General features: G+C 37.9%; 1 long non-coding RNA gene across 3 annotated transcripts in view; it reads right to left on the reverse strand.

Annotated features, from left to right (window-relative positions):
- Positions 1-14279: 14279 nt before the first annotated feature.
- The window catches only part of LOC103095705 (uncharacterized), a 94510-nt gene continuing 89421 nt past the window's right edge, over positions 14280-19368 (reverse strand). For all 3 annotated transcript variants that reach the window (XR_001624383.2, XR_001624384.2, XR_471887.2), the window contains one exon: positions 14280-14773. This is a non-coding gene — a long non-coding RNA (uncharacterized LOC103095705). The remainder of the gene's footprint in view (positions 14774-19368) is intronic.

Here is a 19368-nt window from a genome sequence, read left to right on the forward strand (position 1 = left end):
CTCATTTCTCTACATGAGCTGCCTATTTCTTGAATAAAATAAATTTCATTCAGTCTGGATTGTGGCCCAACTGGACTTCTTTCTTTCTCATCCTGCCCATCTCTATCTCTAGAGAAAGCCATTCACCAAGCCCAGAGTGTATTCCCCTTTGTATTGTAGTTGTAGGTGTGTATGCCCATGAAATGGGCAACCTGGTAGAGGGACCAGCATGCTGGTCTTGTAGACATGAAAACCAGGACTTGAAACAAACTCCATCTCTGACACTTGCTAGCTATGTTACTAATGGCAAAGGATTTAACGTCTCTCTAAGACCAAGGGAACCCTCTTAGAAGACTCCCTACCGGAGACTTGGCCACATACTATATTTTAGGTAGTCTGGAATTTCCGAAGGTGAAGGAAACAGCCCCCACATTGATGAGACCACAGACCCAAGATGCATGAATGTGCAGATATCTCAGATTCCCAATTAGAATATGAACTTCTGACTGGCCATATATAGTAAAGAGAATAGAGTCCTGCAAAGTACAGAGTGAGATAAAAGGGAGTTAGATAAGGGGAAGGGGGCAGGTGGATGAATAACTCAAAAGGACTTAGAGTTAGTAAGGAGGAACTATGTGGAGTGAGTTCAGGGGAGAAACTCAATGAGGTAGGAAGGCTTGCTTCAACTACAGCACCAGATGACCAGCTGGAAAACTGGAGAGCTAGAACAAATCTGACTTAGCACTCCACCACACTTGTCAGTGCTTCAGCATTGCATTCTAATAAGAAATAAATAATGTATTTTCCTCTATGAATTAAGTAGTCAAGATTATTATTCAAAAGGCCCTCCATGATCTTATCTTTTAGCAACAATTACAAATGACCTCTTATGGGAACCCAGAGTATTTTCACTTCCAATCCAATGCAATTTCTACTACGTTGTGCAATTTGGAGGAGTAAAGAGAGGAGTGATCTGTGTGACAAAGTGGATAAAGGGATAGACCGAGTTTAAGTCTGTATGTTGTCATATAATAACACTGTCACTATGAATGTCACTGAAATCAACAGTGCCCCCAGGCAGCTGTCTAAGATTACAGACAACAGGCAAATTATTAATCTCCATAGATGAGTGGACTTCTCATACTGGCAGCTCCCAATACTAAGTCACACTTTTGGAGTAACCTGTGCCTCCTCTCAGGGCAGCTGGGTGGCAGTGGAGAGAGTGCAGGGCTTGGAATCAGAAAGACTCCTCTTCATGAGTTCAAATATGGCCTCAGACACTTACTAACTATGTGATCCTGAGCAAGTGACTTAACTATTTGCCTTTGTTTATTCATCTGTAAAATAAGCTGGAGAAGAAAATGGCGAGCCACTTTGGTCCCTCTGCTGAGAAAACTCTGTGTAGGGTCACAAAGAATCAGACATTACTGAAACAAATTAACAACAAAAATCTCTCCCCTATCATACACATATATGATACTTTTCATCTTTAACCTGATACTCAATATCAACAAGCCCTCCTACAGTCCCACAGTGGCTCTTCTAGAAACCACTCTCAGAAACAACACCAACAGGGAAGCTGTATATATAATGGAAAGTGAACCAGCTCTTGAAAGAGAGTATCTGAGTCTAAATCCCAACTCTGACATTACTACCTTTGTGTCCTTGGACAAGTCATTTCATTTCCTTGGGTACCAATTTGTTCATCTGGAAACCGTAGACATGTGGTTAGATGACTTGGCCCTCCCAGCTCTGGAGCTCTGATGTGAAACTTTGCATCAGAGATAAGATGGCTTTTTATCTCAGTGGGTGCTAGGAAGAGTTTTTATGTGCCCATGGAGCTTTTCTTGGTAGCAGAATTAAGGCTAACACTCACAGTTCTTGAATTGAGGACTTCCTCATGAAAATTGCCATGCTGTACACATGCCCACAAAATACAAATATGGAGGAATATATTATATCAAAGAGAAAACTAAAGGTGTCCCTAAAAGTGGTGACTTTATTAAGGATCTCTCCATGTGCTCCAGGTTAAGCACATTTCAAATCCTGGGGACTCTTGGAAACTGGGAGCAGCCCCTGATTTTCTGATCAGTTGGAAAACGGGATAAATAGCATGCCTGCATGGAACTCAAATATTGATCTGAGAGTATTTTTCATAGTGCATTAGTTGTGGTTCCCAAGGTGTTTTTCATGGTTATAATTTCACATCCTGGAGTAAGTTAGTTTTGAGCTAGAATCCTGATACTGAGATTTGTTGTTACCTAGAGAGGACCAATGAGGAAGCTGCACATTTTTTACTCTTTGAAGTTATGATAAGTACTTAATAGGTATGGGAGGCCAAGGTAGAAAGAAATATTATCTGTTGGAAGCAGAGAAAAATGGAGTAAGGTATGAAATATCCCTTAAAATACATTATCCTTTGTTTCTATATTCGACAAGGTGGCTCCTTTCCCTTCAGAATTAGGACTGAAGATTTTTCAAATAGCCTAAAAACTTTCTTGCACTTTAGGGATCAAATCCAGCCAGTCACCCTGGATATCTTCTTGCTTTTCAAACTGTCTCTCCATGGTCTGGACCACCTGACTTCCTAAGACCATGCCCTGGGCAAATTAATTCACTCAACTCTGGAACCAAGCTATCCTCATTGGTGAGCAAATATAAACTCATATAGGCTATTATATTCTGGCAGGACGGCTTCATATATCCCATCCAGTGAGTCATCCCAACCATCTTCTTGTCATCAGCTATGCCAATGTATATATACATCCATGCCTGTCCCCCTTCCCCTCTCACTCTGGAAACTAAGTAAATCGATGCTACATTGCTTCTGGAAAGGGTTTGTCAGTCAACTCTCTTCTGGCTCTACTCACCATCCCAGCGACTTTTCAGACTCAGGCATCTTTGCTTGCCCACCACTTTCCTTTAGGATTGGTCTTCGCCTATTTGAGGGCAGGCACTATCCTGTGGTAATCTCCTTGGGGGTAGATACCATCTTGCCTTTGAATTTATATCCCCTCCACATGGTAGAGTCCCTGAATATAGTAGGTGCTTAATAAATGCTCTTCATTAATTCCTCAGATTAGGTACTGTGATGACCCATTTACTATTTTCCAGATATACCATCCTATCTCCCATTTGCAGTCCCCTTCGCTGACTTTAGTGCATAGAATGAATTACCTTCTTACCTCTGAAGATCCTTGACTTCCTTCAAGGCTCAGTTCAAGTATCATTTCCCAAAGGAGACCTTTCTTCATCCTTCCATTGGCACGTTCTTCACTCCCTCACATTTCAGTGCACCTTTGAATTTACTTTTCATATATACTACCTTTATCTGTGAACACATTATTTTCCACCAGTAGAAAAGAAGCTCCTAAGTGCCTTCCTTGAGAAAGAGATTTTTTCCCCCAAGTGCCTAGCAAAATGTCTGGCATAATACCAATTAGATGTATACTTATCAACCTCCTAGATCAAATTCTTTACAGTGCTTTGCAAAACATAAAGTGTGATCTAAATGTTTATTATTATTATTAGTAGTAGTAGTAAGTAGTAGTTCTGTTTGTTGTCGAGTCATTTCAGTCATGTCTGATTTCTTGTCCCCATTTGGGGTTTTCCTGCAAAGATACTAAAGTGGTTTGCCATTTTCTTCTCTAATTCACATTATAAATGAGGAAATTGAGACAAACAGTTAAGTGACTTGCCCAAGGTCACAAAGCTAGTAAGTGAAGTTGTATTGTACTCTATCTTCCCTTTGAATGATGGTTTACTCAGAAAATCCTAGAGATTCAGCAAAGATAATGATTGAGATAACTAATAGCCTTGATAAAACAATAAGAATAAAAACAAACCTACAAGGGTAATTAACAATTCACCTTATGGACTCAAAATGAATAAAAGACAAAAAGGGTCCCACCAAAAAAAAAATAGAAGAAAACTGTATCGAGGCCTTTCACAGGCTAGAAGTAAAATTATTAACCAAATGAAAGTCAGTGGCTATCAAAAAAGAGAAAATAGATTTTATTATTATTATGTGAATTTGAAAAAAACAAAACTAATGCATTCAGGTGGAGAAAGGAAACTCTGTATTCAGAAAATAACACTTTGAATCAAATATCTCTAAGGATTCAATAGCCAAAATACACAGTGAATTCACATAGATATATAAGACCGAGAGTCATTCACCAAGGGAAAATGGTCAACAGGTATGAAAAGGAAGAATTACAAACTATTAACAATCACATGAAAGAAGGCATCAAACCCTCACATAGAAAACTGGCAAAATAAGGAGAGCAATTCATATTGGAATACTATAAAAACACAATACATTCTTGGTGGAACTTTAAATTACTTTGACCATTCTGGAAAAAAAATTAGTTATACTAAAAGGTGACTAAAATAACCGTACTGAGATCCTATTGCCAGGTATATACCACAAAAGGATCAAAGATGGAAAGGCTTCATATAATTGGAATATTTCAAGCAATGTTGTTTTTTGGTAGTAGCAAAGCACTGCAAACAAAGTAAGACATCCATAAATCAGAGAATGGCGAGTCCAACTATGGTACATGAAAATAATGGGATGTTAGTGTACCAGAGAAATTTGAGTATGCCAAACACAGAGAAATATGGAAAGACATAAGCGAAATGATGTGTGAAGTAAGCAGAACCAAGAAGGTTAATACACAATAATGACAGTGTATTCAGAAATAAGTAAGACAATATAACACACGCATAATGTAATTATGTCTGTAGAAAAGGGCTGAGAAAATATGTCTCCCTCTTTCCTTTTTTGCAGAGCTGAGTAACTAGATTTGGAAAGTTCTATATCTTGGCTGGTTTTGAGCATCCTGGCATTTGTGGGGGGTTTTTGTTTGTTGTTTGTTATTTTATTTTGTTTTTGGATTCATTTTAAAATTCTTTTTACAAGATTTGGATCTCTGCGTGCAGAAAATAAGAGTTATGTAAAAACAAAAAATTGATAGAAATAAGATTTTAAAATGAGATGATTTTAAAAGTTCGTTAAATGATTCAATGAATTGGGTAGTGGAAAGAGCTCTGTTTGGAATTAGAAAATCTAGATTTAGATTTCAGCTCTGTTACTTACTACCCATATGACCTTAGACAAGTCCTGCAACCTCACTGGGTTTTTGTTTCTTAATCTGTAAAATGAAAGGTCGGACTAGATGATTACCTTCTCAGTTTAAATCTCTTGATAAAACTAGATGACCAAATGTTGGTCTTTCTTAATATACTGGAACTAATGAGATGATTTCGAAGTGCTAACACTGAAATCAAATGAATTATTGGGCAGCTAGATACAAGCTTCAGTAATTTCTGAAATTAAGAATGAAAAGTATCTTCCTTATTATTCAAAAGCAAATGAGTCAAATAATTCAATGTTTTTTTTCAAATATTATGGTATATATAAAATATTTGCAAACTTTGAACTACTAAGTAAATATATATTATTATCAACTGAAGAATCTATATAAAAGTATTTTATACAGTTGTAACTATTGTTTATGTAGAGCAAAAAAAGGCAAAGGAAGGGAAAAAAGAGTCAAAATCTGACCACTGGAATAGTTACATTGAAAAGGGATAGTCTCACCAGGGACTGTGAAGTAGAGAAGACATGGGTACAGTGGTTGCCCTGAGAGGAAGACCCCCTCTCCTGTCCCAGTGCCCATTCCATTGCTTGTTCCACTCCATGTTGTTGATCTTTTGCAAAACTTCCTTATAATCAAGCTAGTCCCAATTCTGGCTTTATAGGATTTGTTAATGCCCTTAAAATAACTATTTTCATAAAGTTTTTTTTAATATTAAACTTAATCTATTTTGCAAAAATTTGTTTTCCATGCTTTGTTTTTGTCTTTGAATTTTAAACGCTTTATGTAGAACTTAATATTGATCAGTATAACCCGAACTTGCTTAATGCCTATTGCATTTAAAATGAATTTTGGAAGGGTTGGTCATCAATTAAGTCATGATATAAAATTTTAATGGAACCCTATCGTGGCATAAGAAATGATGAACAAGACAATCACAAAAAATAATTGAAAGACTTATATGAAATGATGCAAAGGGAAAAGAGAGCACAATCAGGAGAACACTGTACACAGTACCAGCCATAATGTATGACGATCAAATGTGAATGAGTAACTGTCATCATCAACAAAGCAAGGTTCAAAGACAACCCCAAGGAACTTCTGACAGGAAAAGGTTATCCACTGCCATAGAAGGAACTGAAGGAGTTTGAATGCTGATCGAAGCATACCATTCTTCATTTGATTTCCTCTATGAATTTTTCTTTGGTGTAAGTGATATGTGTCTTCTTTCACAACATGATGAACATGCAAATACCTATTGAATTATAACACATGTACCATATGTATCATATTACCTTCCATTGTGGGGAGAGGGGAGAGGTGGGAGGGAGGGAAAGAACATAGGATTGCGAATGCCAGAAAACAATTATTAAGAATTACATCACTGTTAAACAATTTTAAATTTAATTTTTTAAAATTAAATGAATTTCAATGAAAAATGTTCTAGCACTGTCAGCCCCTCTATGTTCCAATCCAATCAGAATCCTGTGTCCATTCATTCTCAATTACTTTTCACATGAGCATAGTTTGTTTATCCTGCATATTTCTAGCTATTTTTATTTTGCACTATTTCATAAAGATCTTTTCAGATTCTTCATATTCCTAATACCAATCAGTTTTAATTTAATTATGAAATTCCATCAAATTCATGTTCCACAATTAATTTAATCATTCCCCTATTTAGGGAATTTTGCTCCTTTCCTATTTGTGATTATGAACAATACTACTACAAAAATAGTTGGACATGAATCTTTTTTGTTTGGATTTTTAATAACACTTTAACAATTTTGTCATACTTTACCGTTGGATTTAATTTTTTTTTAAATAGCAAATGACAAAGGTTATGATGATTTGGTATACATGATTTAAAAAAGAATAAGCAAGAAATATATATTGGAAAAATAAATACACCCAATTAATTCATGTAATGAATGCCATGCAAATGAATGAATAAAAACATTTATTAAGCCCTTACTATTAACCCATGCTATGTTAAGTAGAATGGATACAAATTTTTAAAATGAGATTCCTCAAGAAGTTTATATATTTTTAATTTTTTTATTTTATTTAACTGATAAATTAAGAGAATGTTTTCATGGTTAAATGATTTATGTTCTTTCCCTCCTCAAGGAGTTTATATTCTAATGGTGGGATTCACCACATTTGATGGAGTAACAAGAGAAAAGTGTTTTGCTCTAAGAAGTTACTTTCATGGATGGTAATAAAGAGTAGCTTTGTGATTGTCATATCCTCTCCAGCATAGTGGTGTAGATTTGGTTAATTGTGAGTTCCCATAACAAGAGGTGGAAATGGAGGGCTTTTTATGTGCAGCAGCAGGAAGAAGATGGCTCAGGTGCAGAAGTATCTTGGAATCTGGGGGCAGTCCAGTTTGGAAGTGTAGAGCAAGAGATAGGGCAGAAGATAAACAATGAAAAGAAGCATGGCCACCTCTCAGGCAAAGTATGGGTGCCACTAGTCAAGAGTAGCCTAGTTCCAAGACAGGAGTTCAGAAGCTGAATGGCTATTTTTTCCAGGGCATGGGTGTCTGGAGATCCAATTCAGAAGGTATCACAGCAGTGATAAGATGAAATATCTGGGCTAAAGTAGCATGGCTGGGTCTTGTACTGGTCCATTTGAAGTATTAGCCATAGCAACAGAAGCAACATGGCAGATGGCCATAGTGGGAACGTTTGGTCAAATCTGGGACTGACTCCTTATAGTGATAGTTCGAGGATCATCTCATTCTTACAAGGGTATGACACCCCTGAGAGGCACCCTTCAGTAGCTCACTGAGAACAGCAGCACCAAGAAACCTTTAGTTAAAGAAAATTCAGAAGAAGCCAAAGGATGATGCTGGCTAAACATAAAAATATACATGTAGAACAGTTGTGTATGTCAAATGCAGAAAACTCGTTGTCAAGCTAGAAACCTTGTTGATATTACTATCCAACCACTGCAGCCTAATCCCAAGCAAGATCTCAACTTCCACTTGCCCCATGAGCTATTTTTTAGTATTCTGGTTTTCACCTTTCCATTTCAGACACCATTAAGTGATTTCTAACCCTTTAGCTCCATGACCACATGTGTTCTTGACCAGTGCCAATGATGTGAAGTATGCTCAAGTCTTGCCTTGTTTCAAGACAGGAACTGCTTCTTTATGATTCTAACCTCTGTCACTCCTATCAAGAAATCCTGGCTTACAATCAGACCCTAAACACTGACTAGCTATGTGACCCTAGACAAGTCATTTGACCTGTCTGAACCCTAGTTCCCTTCTCTGAAAAATGAAGGCATTGAACTCAGTAGTCTCTAATAACCCTTCCAGCCCTAAATAATTAGTTTCATGATTTTTTGAATCCTAGAAACGAGGAAGCTTTCAGTCAGCACCATGGTCCCTTCTAAAGTCCATTGTCTCACAAGACAATTTAACCACTGAAGCAACTTTTAAATATAACGGGCACTTTAATTTTTCAGAATAGCAATTAGAATTTTTACATTTTTTTCTAATTCAATTAGTATTGCAAAATGCTGATGAACATTGCTGCCAACCACAAAAAGGCCAATCAGAAACACACCCTGGGTACTAAAAATATGGCACTTGGAAATAACAAGGGTTTAAGCTGTTGGTGACACTTTCACAGAAACCCCTTGAAATTCAGAAATTATTTTCATGACCCAAAGTCTTCTCTATCAATCAACCAAGTCAACAAGTGTTTAGTAATCTCCTTCTATGTTCCAGGCACTATGATAGGCAACAAGGACACAAGTACAATGAATGAACACAATCCTTGTATGGAAGGAGCACTTTGTACATCAATGGAGGAGATAACTACATTAATATACAGAGTAACTATAATCTTATAGAATAACTATCAAGAGACTAAATACAAACAAATTAGTTTGGGAGGCAAAGCAAAATCATTTGGGAGAATCAGAAAAGACTTCATGTAAAAATTGATATTTGAGCTTCATCAGGATGGGAGAGAAAGATTCTATGAGGCGAGCATGAGCAGAGAGTGAATTCCAAACTTGGGGAATTGCCAGTCCAAAGGAACAGAGACAGAAAATAGAGTTTTGTGTGCATGAGAAGTAGGGAAAAATAGTTTGACTGGATTGCAAAATGGGGAAGGGGGAGTAATATAGAATCAGGCTTGAAATATAGATCAAGGAAAAGTTATGCAAGACTTTGAAAGTCAAACAAAACAACGATTGATAAATGGTCAAAGAATACAAGTAGGCAGTTTCCAAAAAAATAATCAAAGCTTTCAATAGTCATATAAAATGCTCTAAATCATTACTTTAAAAATCCTTACCTTTTGTCTTATAATTAATACTAGGTATTGGTTCTAAGGCAGAAGAGCAGTAAGGGCTATACAATAGGGGTTAAGTGACTTGCCCAGGGTCACAGAGCTAGGAAGTATCTGATGTCAAAGTTGAACCCAAGATTTCCCCTCTCCAGAGGTAGCTCTGAATATATTGAGCCACCTAACTACCTCCTCTAAATCACCACTGATAACAAAAATGCAAATCAAACAACTCTGAAATACCACTTCACCTATATCAGATAGGCCAATATGACAGAAAAGATATACAATAAATGTTAGAGGGAATGTGGAAAAATAGGTACACCAATGCATTGTTGGTGGAGTTGTGAACTAGTCCAACCATTATGGAAAACAATTTGGACCATTTCCCAAGGGGCTCTTTGACTCAGTAATGCTGATATTAAGTCAATACCTCAAAGAGATTAAAGGAAAAGGAAAAGGACTCATAATACAAATATATTTCTAATAGCTCTTTTTGTGGTGGCAAAGACTTGGGAAGTGAGGGGATAGCCATCATTTGGGGAAAGGCTAAACAAATTGTGGCATAGGATTATGTGATATCCCCCAACATATAAATTATCTCAAAATCATGTTCAAAAATCCCTAGCGTCTTCCTATTGATTCTAGGACAAAATACATCTTCAGCCCGTTATTTAAAGCCTTTCACAGTCTGGCTTTTGCCCCTCTTTTCAACCTTATTTTGCTCTGCTTTAGTTGAGCTAATCTGTTACCTATGCACAAAATCCCACTATCCAGCCTCCAAGTCTTTGTGCAGACAATTCACCATGTCTGGAATGGACTCCTTCATTGTCTTTATCACTTAGAATCCCTAGTTTCCTTCAAGGCCACAGTTTTGGTGACATGATCTTTTCTAATCCCTCAAATTATTAGTGTTTTCTCTCTTTGAGATGACTTTGTTCAACTTTGCATTTGCTATTCTGTGGATTGTGCCTTATTGCCCTTCCCTGCCATCCTCATCCTCAACAGAACATAACTTTCTGAGGGCCAGAATAGCTTTTTTCCCTCTTCATTCCCAGTTCCTAGGCTGCTGCTTTATACACAAATTCCTCACTATTTCTTGAGCTCAATGGGGTTGAATGGAATTGAAGAAAAGTTGAGTTTTACCTAAAAATCTGATTTTTTTGCAAAATGGCCAAAGCTATTTTCCGTTTTTCTTATAACTGGCATAAGATGAAGATGAGAATTAATAAAAAATAACAATGTCTTATTGGTTTTTTAATTGCTTTCTGGCCTTACAGTTGCAAATGTGTAAATGACATCAATGGTAGAGATCTATGATCACCCATAGTTCAGAAGTAAAAAAATAATACAGGTCTTGATGCTTTGGAATTCAGCGGGGTGCTTAGTATGGTGCCTAGCACACAGTAGGTACTTTAAGCTGTTTATTGTCTGACTGACTAATGAGAGATCATAGAAGAGCTTTACCAATCAAGTGCAAACTGGTTGTTTTTTATATGGAAGCATCCTCTTTTTTTGGGGGGTGGAGGAAGTAGCCCATATAAGATGATGTCCAAACTATATCCAAACACAGAAGGATCATTACGTATGTGTTTTTAACTTTACTTATCATGCTATATGAAATTCTGAGAGCTGCAAATCTAATTTAAAACTATTTAAGTCACCCCAATACATCAAATATAGAAATAGACTGATTTTCCAGGGAATCATTGCAAATGTATCAGCCTTCAGGATACAATGAATTTGCTTCATCCATGAAAGAACAGTTGTCAGTTGATATTAAATTTGTAATCATGTTGACACTATATATATAGGAGGCAGCGGAGCAGAGTGGATTAAATACTGTTTATAGAGTCATTAAGCTCTGGGTTCCAATCTTGCCCCCGACACTCCTTAGCTGTGCAGGCTTGTATCAGTCACTTAATCTTTCTAAGGCTATAAAACAGGAGTAATGATGCCTGTAGTACCAACTTCATGGTTTTGTTTTGAGGCTGCAATGAGACAATATGTGTATAATTTCTACTTGCAACAAAGCACTATCTTAAAAAGGCCATTATGACTTTATTGTATGGATGCTGCTCCCCAGGAAAGGAAAATCAACTTTCTTAAGAAATGACACTGCATTCATATTGTCAACAAGGAGAAGAAACTGTCTCCTTGTTTGAACTGTCACCTTGTTTGAAATTTGCTTTGATTTTTTGTGGTTATTTTTTAAATAAATTATGTCAATCAGCATTCCATTCTAATGGAGGGACTTACAGTTTAGTGAAGTACTAAAAGAGAGTGTTTTTATTCAGTCCTTTTTCAGTCCTGTCTGACTCTTTGTGACCTCATTTAGGGTTTACTGAAGTGGTTTGCCATTTCCTTCTCCAGCTTATTTTGTAGATGAAGAAGCTGAGGCAAACAAAGAGAAGTGACTTGCTCAAGGTCACACAGATAGTAAACATCTGAGGCTGGATTCAAACTCAGGAAGATGAGTCTTCCTGACTCCAGGCCCAGTGATCTGTCCACTGTACTCCCTAGTATCCCCAAAGAGAGAGTAATGAAAATTCAGAGAAGGATATATCCAGAAGAAGATGGCCAAGAGTATCAAAGGCTACACCAAGTCAAGAAGAACAAAGATCAAGAAAAGGCCATTTGATTTGGCAATGAAGAGATCATTGGTGGCTTTGGAGGAAGTGGTTTCAGTTGAAGGATGAAACTGGAAAACAGATTGCAGAAGGTTCTGAAGAGAATGAAAGAAAATCCTAATTGACTTTCTCAGGCAGTTTAGCTGAGAAGAAAAGGAAAGATCTGGGATGATAACTGCCAGGCACAATAAGATCCAGGGAGGGTTCTGTAAGGACAGGGAAGACCTGGAAGGTACCAGGAGAGCAAGATTGAAAGGTAGAGCTTGGGAATATTTATGAGAACAACCTCTTAGAGATGATGGGAGAAGATGGGACTAAAGACTTCATGAAGGAAAGTTCATCTTGGAAAGCAGAACCTTATCAATAGAAAAAAGCCTTATCATTAGAAAGTGGAGTGAAAGGAAAACTAGCATTAAGTGATGTCAGAGGGATGCCAGGAGGATGAAGAAAGTGAGTGGTCAGTGAATGAACTCCTTTTTTTTTTTGTCCTCAACAGAGGCAGGAAGAGGCAGGAGTGTCATGGAAGGCTTAGGAGGAAAGAAAGTATTTGAAACAGCCATTGTGATGACATAGATGGAGTCCACTCATACTCTTCTAGCTCATGGATAGGATTATAAAATTATTATAATTAGGTTGAACATTATAAAATAAAATCAAGCAATTTAACAAACAGTTATCCAACGTCTGCTATATGAGATACATTGTGTGGTAAAGACAAACATGATACACAGTCCCTGCCCTTAAATAGTCTTTTGGGTGGGTAAGGGACATGAACACAGGCAAGTAAACATAAACTAGATTCAAATACCAGGTAATTTGTCGGAGAGGGTTGAGAAATATTGGAGGTGCCACTTGAACTAAATTTTGAGGCATGCTATGAATTTTGTATGGCAAAGATAAAAAAGACATGCATTCTGGGTATGGGAGTAATCCTATACAAGGTCATGGAGATGGGAATTGAAATGCCATGTATGAAGAACAGACAAGTAAGACAGCTTGGGAGGATATAAAGAGAAGCCATTTATAAAAGCTTGAAGAGGGATAATGGAACTTAGATAGAATATGGAGGATGTGAAGAGGAGCCATGTATGAAAGCCTGAAAAGGGTAGGGGAACCGAATTGTAAAGGATTTAAATACCCAAGAATTTATACTTGATCCTAGAAGTAACAGGGAGCCAGCCACTGGACCTTCCCAAGCAGGGAAATAACAAAGCTTTGGAAAAATACTTTGGTAGCTGTGTGGCGGGTAGATCAGAAAGGCAAGAGTCCTGTGGCAGGGAACTGATAAATAGGTTATGGCAATAGTCCAGTAGAGAGGTGATAAGTACCATGACCTAGGATAGCAGCTATGTGCATTGAGAGGAGAGTATGAATGTAAAAGACGTTTTGGAGAATGAATAAATAAGACTTGGCCATTGATGAAATATGGCAGGGGTTGAACGAAGAGGCAAAAGTGATTGAGGCTGCTAACTTAGGTGAGCTGAAGGATATTCACACCCAAAATACCAAAGTGCAAAAGAAGGAAGGTCTTGGGAAAGATAATGGGTTACAATGGATATGCTCAGTTCAGATGTCAATAAGATGTCTAGTGTTGCAGATATCATATAAGCATCTGGTCATGTGGGATGATGTTCAGGAGAGAGATTAAGACTGGGTATCTAAATCTGGGACCCAGCTGCATAGGAACTGGTTGAATCCATGAAAGAACTGTGCAGAAAACCTAGTCCCAATTGTTCCCTTTCCTACTCTATCTTATAATAGACTTTTAATATCTTGGTTCATTCTAAGAGTCAGTCTCTGCTACCAGTGGCTGTACCCAATGTCTGTTGCTATCTTTACCAAAAAATCAACATCACCAAAGGTTTTTGCTAGCTCAAGATCAATCATGGAAATATATTTTTTAAAAGATCTGAACAAGGGAGATGGCTTAGGAAAGGCAGAGCCTGAGGAGGTGGTGGCAGCAGATGATCGTGGAGGGGCTTGTTATGATATTGTCAAATTAATTTCACATATGATATGCCCATTCAGAATTGCAGCAAAACACAAAAACTAGCTCTCCTTCACTTTATTCTTTGTTTTAACAAGACACTTCGCTGTCAATGCTGCGTGTAAATGAATAATGAAATTGATGCCTTTGGGGGAAAAAAGAGAGGAAAATACTTCTTTACTTTGAATTAAGAATACGTGACATCTTTGCTGTCAGTGATAGTGAAGTGAAATACATCCCAAATATGTCTTGACATAACTTGACAGGAACGTATGTCTTCTTTTCTCTCATTTATTTATTTTTTGTGATAAGAATATGTGATTTGGCTGCCAAGGAAGCTTGTAATGTTGTAGGGAGATGGCAGTGAAATTGTGTTGGGGACATCCAATTTCCCCTGACAGAAGAAGTGGCATTAGCTGAAGTATGCAAGCAGTTGGAGGCAGTGAAGAACGGGCCAGAGCCAGCCAGTGCTGTGTATCGACATTTGTCAAAACAACTCCTCTCTAGGCATCCAAATGTGCCTCTCTTCTTTGTTTTATTCAGATGGGCTCCAGTTCTGTACTTTAGCATGTGATGACTGCCAAAGAGCCAACACCACTCGTTTGGAGATGGCATTGCGAGAGTGGAAATCACCCTTTCCCTTTCTGTCCCACCAAAAGAATGCATGTAATAAGCATCTCAATCTTGAGTTTCTACCAGGCTCAGTTCAGTCATCGCCTTCCATTGGAAGACTGTCCTGATTCCTCAGTTGTTGCTGCTCTCTTCCTCCTCCTGAAATATATAGATGCAGATATTTATTATACACACATACACACACATATGTATACATATATAATATATCTGGATATGTGTACTTTTAGAGTAGAATTCAATTCAGCATTAAATTATTAAGCACCTGCAAGATGCCAGGCATTGGGAATACAAAGACAAAAAACAAAGCAACCTCTTCCCTCAAGAAGTTTCCATTCTATATTTGGCAAATAACCTAGACCCAGTTCTAATCACACAGCATGATGAGGCATAGCTAACAGCTGGAAAGGGTAATCAGTCTATGGCTCAGGAGTGGAGGCAGGGAGGCTGAGCATTTAAGGAAATTAGGGATTTTAAGAGGAAGGATAAGGACATAACTTCTGACTTTTGCCTCTTACAGTTCCTGCCTTCCTTCAAAGCCTAGTTAAGGTGTCGTCCCCTACAAGAAGTCTTTCCTGATCCCCTAGTTATTTGTGACCTCTACTTCCTTTTTTGACCTCAGACAAATCACTTTATGTACTCATAAGAGGAGGAATGGGCTTCATGACCACTGAGGACCCTTCCAGGTCTAGCTCTGGTTTTAAGAACCTAGCCTTCTCTTCCTCCTCCTCCACCATTATCAAAGATGACTGTTTACAGGTTTTCTCTTTTGCTTCCCCAGAAGAACATAACCTCCTTGAGGGCTGAAACTTATCCTGTTTTGTCTTCAAATTTCCAAAGGCACAGTGATTTTTGAAAAGTAGGTGCCTAAAAAATACTGGCCAGATTGGATTAGATTATACTAAGTGGCTCTAAATCTTTCAGTATCACAAATCTATGTGGTTAAAGAAGCCTTTGCATCCATTTAATTAATTTAGAATATTTCCCCATGGTTACATGATTCATGTTATTTCCCTCCCCTCCTCCTCCTGCCCCCCCCATAGCCAATGCCCAATTCCACTGGGTTTTACATGTGTCACTGATCAAGACTTATTTCCATATTATGATAATTGCACTAGGGTGATCATTTAGAGTCTACATCCCCAATCATATCCCCATTGACGCCTGTGATCAAGAAGTTCTTTTTCTTCTTTGTTTCTATTCCCACAGTTCTTTCTCTGGATGTGGATACTGAAGAAGCCTTTGCATCAAGCAAGAACAAAGGATACTCATATTCTTGGCTCTGCAGGAAAGAATAGATGCTTAATTCAAACTAATTCCATTGAGCTAACATGTATGAAAAGCCTACTGTGTACCAAGCTAGACGATGGATATACAAAACCAAAAATGAAAACAGCCCTTGCCCTCAAGGAGCTTACTATTGACATGATAAATGGTATGTCTTTCATTGGGACTTTACTGATGGAAATATATCAAGATGTGACATGTGAGAACTTGACCACACTAGCTCTCAGCTTCAATAGTAACTGTTTTTAATTCCTTTGTGGTCCATTGAAATGGCAATATTCCTTGCTTGGCCGAGTCTGAAGTATTGTTTCTTTCAGTGAGTGGCCAGTATCCTGATGATTATTGTCTTATAGAAGCACTTGAAGATACTGGGGCATCAATGGCCCCATGGAAATGAGGTGGAGGAACCAATTATTTAATTATCAGTAGCTATTAGAGCAATGGTGTCACAAAAAGAAGAGGATTAATCCGAGCCAATGACTTGATGTGCCCTTGAATTTCTTTTTCTTTTCTTTTCTTTTGGGTCCTTTTAAGGATACACACACACACACACACACACATACACACACACACACACACACACACACACACGCACGCACATACAGTTTTTCTAGAAGCCTGGCAACAATTTCTACAATAAATGGTGTTTGAAGCAAGAAGCCCTTCCCTAGTGCAGGCAGAAAGGGAATCAGCCCAGCAGTGTAATCATTGCTCGGCTGTTTGAAGGAATACAGAGCTCAGATGCCTCCGGATAGCCCACCAGGCCCAGAGGCACTGGACAATGAAAGGGGGAAAAATAATAGAAGCGGATGCTTTATTAAGTATATTTTTTCTCACTTAGGTGCCCATCCCCTGGCCAGACAATTAGTTGAAGTTCTTTCCAGAGAAAGTGCTTACCCACCAAGAAAAACTCTTTTAACCTTTCAAAAATAACAAATATCTCTAATGACTTTCATCCCCCTTTCCATTGACATCACAGATACAATGTGGCCTGTCTTGAAGTCAGGCCCAAATTGAAATAACGGCTGGCGGGGAGAGGAAAAATAGAACCCTCGACAATGAGAGTGACAGATGAAGCCTGGGTAGCCTTGAAAGAGAGACTAACCCACACTATGACCTGGTGCAGAGAGACCGTAGCTTAGTAAGATACCTGCCCAGGCTGTAAGCTAATAAGCAGGGGCATTTGTGCAGGATGACTAGCTGAGCCCAGGACTTCACGTGTGTTACCATTTTTCGTTTTTGTGGCTAAAAGGAATCTACAAAATGCTTTCAAAATAAGGATCTTTTTTTTTTATTATTATGTTACAAGAATTCAGCCTCTACCTCTCCGTCCAGTGTTTTTTATTTTGTGTTGCGAAATGAGAACAGCCTCTTGGAATAGTTCAGAAGACTACATCTCCTAAATCCAGCAAATTCCTACCATGTCCACCTTGAAGAGAACAAATTACAAATAACAAGCATTTATTAAGTCCCTTCTTAGTGTTGAGTATTCTTTTAGGCACTTGAGATATAAAGACAAAACAGAAATAGTCCCTGGCTCTCAAAGTCATTATTTTCTCTTGGGATTTATAGTATTTGAGATATTTGCCATCTCAAAAAATTATGATTTCCCATAAGACCTCTGAATCTTGCCATCCAGCCCCTTCCAACATATGATCATCTATTTCTTCTCATTTCATTACTTTATGCAGATAAGGTCCTCCCTCCCTTCCTCTCCTAGAATCTCTAGGTTCCTCCAAAGCTGTGCTCAAATGTCATCTTCTAGATGAGGCATTGCTCAGTTTTACTTTCTATTTCCTTTGTATGTTTTTGTATTTACTTATGCAGCAGGCGTTGGAAGGCTTCCCTCTATTCTACCTGCAGAGACCTGCCTCCCAAACTCTATTCCATTCATATATGAACATGCAGTTTCCTCCAACAGAATATAAGCTTCTCAAGGGCTAGAATTGTTTTCTTATTATCTTTGTCTTCCTAGCCCAGAACCTGGCACACAGCACATACTCAATAAATGTTTGATTGGGTCAGGGAAAAAGATCAACTTGAGAAGGTATTTCGGCAGTGAGTGTACCCAAGACTCATTCCAGTGTTTATCTCTAGTTCTGTCCCAGATCAAGGACATGACAGTGAGCCCAGATTGCTCCTAGAAGAAGTGATGATTTCTGTCCCCATACAGGAATACGGCTATAGATTTTGTCACTTAGCTTAAGCTCTGTGCCACCCACCTGCCCACACTCTGGAACAAGGGAACTTGGGAAGGGGAAGCCTCCTTTACCTAAACCTGTTTGGGGGTTCGTCTGAGCCCTGGTTGAGAATTTTCTCCATGGGATGGCCATTGTGGGCTTGACAGTTTGAAATCTTGCAGATTTCCCTGATTCTCATAGAAGAGAATTGAATTCAGGCAAAAAATGATCAGAGAATGAATGATTGGATACGCTTCCATATGGTTTAAACTTGGTTTAGAAAATAAATACATGGTGGATACTTTTATAATGTAAGCACTCATGTATTTTATGTGTGTGTACATATATATATATATATATATATATATATATATATATATATATATATATATATATATATATATATATATATATATATATATATATATATATACTTGCCCAGAAGTTCAATCAGCACAAAACATTTCGCCTACCCAAATAAGCATTTAACATCCCAGTAAATTAAATACAGTAGCCTTTGTTGCCATTCATATTTGCAAGTCCTTGGTAGAGGAAAAGGCATTTGAATCATTCCATAGGGAATAATAGAAGAAAGTTTATTTCTCTTTCGATAGAAAATGAAATGAATGTGGCAGCTCTGGGTTCTCAGTGACCTTGCCATCCATTTTTTTGACATTTGGGATTTTCTGTCAAATGCTAAAACCATTTTGCTGGATGTGTTTTCACGCCATTTCTAAACCAATGCGTATTTTTAAGGAGAATTTAATCCATATGTTTCTGTTTAATTTTCACTAAACTCATCAACATGGTCTTATGTAAGAGCAATCTGGTGTCCAAGAAGTTTTCTGAGTCTTTCTGTAACGAGCCTTCTTAAAGCTATTTTTCTTTGAAACAGGAAGTCATGTTTTGCCAACAGTAAAGAAGCTCAAACCCCCAAAAGGGTTGAGACCAGTTTGAAACATGGAGCCCCAGGCTCTGGCGGGTTCTACATTTGGCAAAACTGAACTGACTTTCCTCCTAGCTTTGAAGTACCTTATTGTTTTCCCCTAAGAAATGGTTCATTTTATTCTTCATTAAAATTGAAGTACTTAAAACTATCTCCTAAATTTTTTTCTGCTGCATTCCAAAATATATGCCATCGAAACCAAAGTCGAATGTTTTCACTTCAAGTCAAATCAACTTCACTGGACGTTCTGTTTGTATTCATTCCTCTCTTAATTTCACCAATCTCAATCTCTATTCCCTGTGATTCACAGGAAAGGTGATTGA

Source organism: Monodelphis domestica, chromosome 8 (assembly GCF_027887165.1).
Source record: "Monodelphis domestica isolate mMonDom1 chromosome 8, mMonDom1.pri, whole genome shotgun sequence".
NCBI lineage: Eukaryota > Metazoa > Chordata > Mammalia > Didelphimorphia > Didelphidae > Monodelphis > Monodelphis domestica.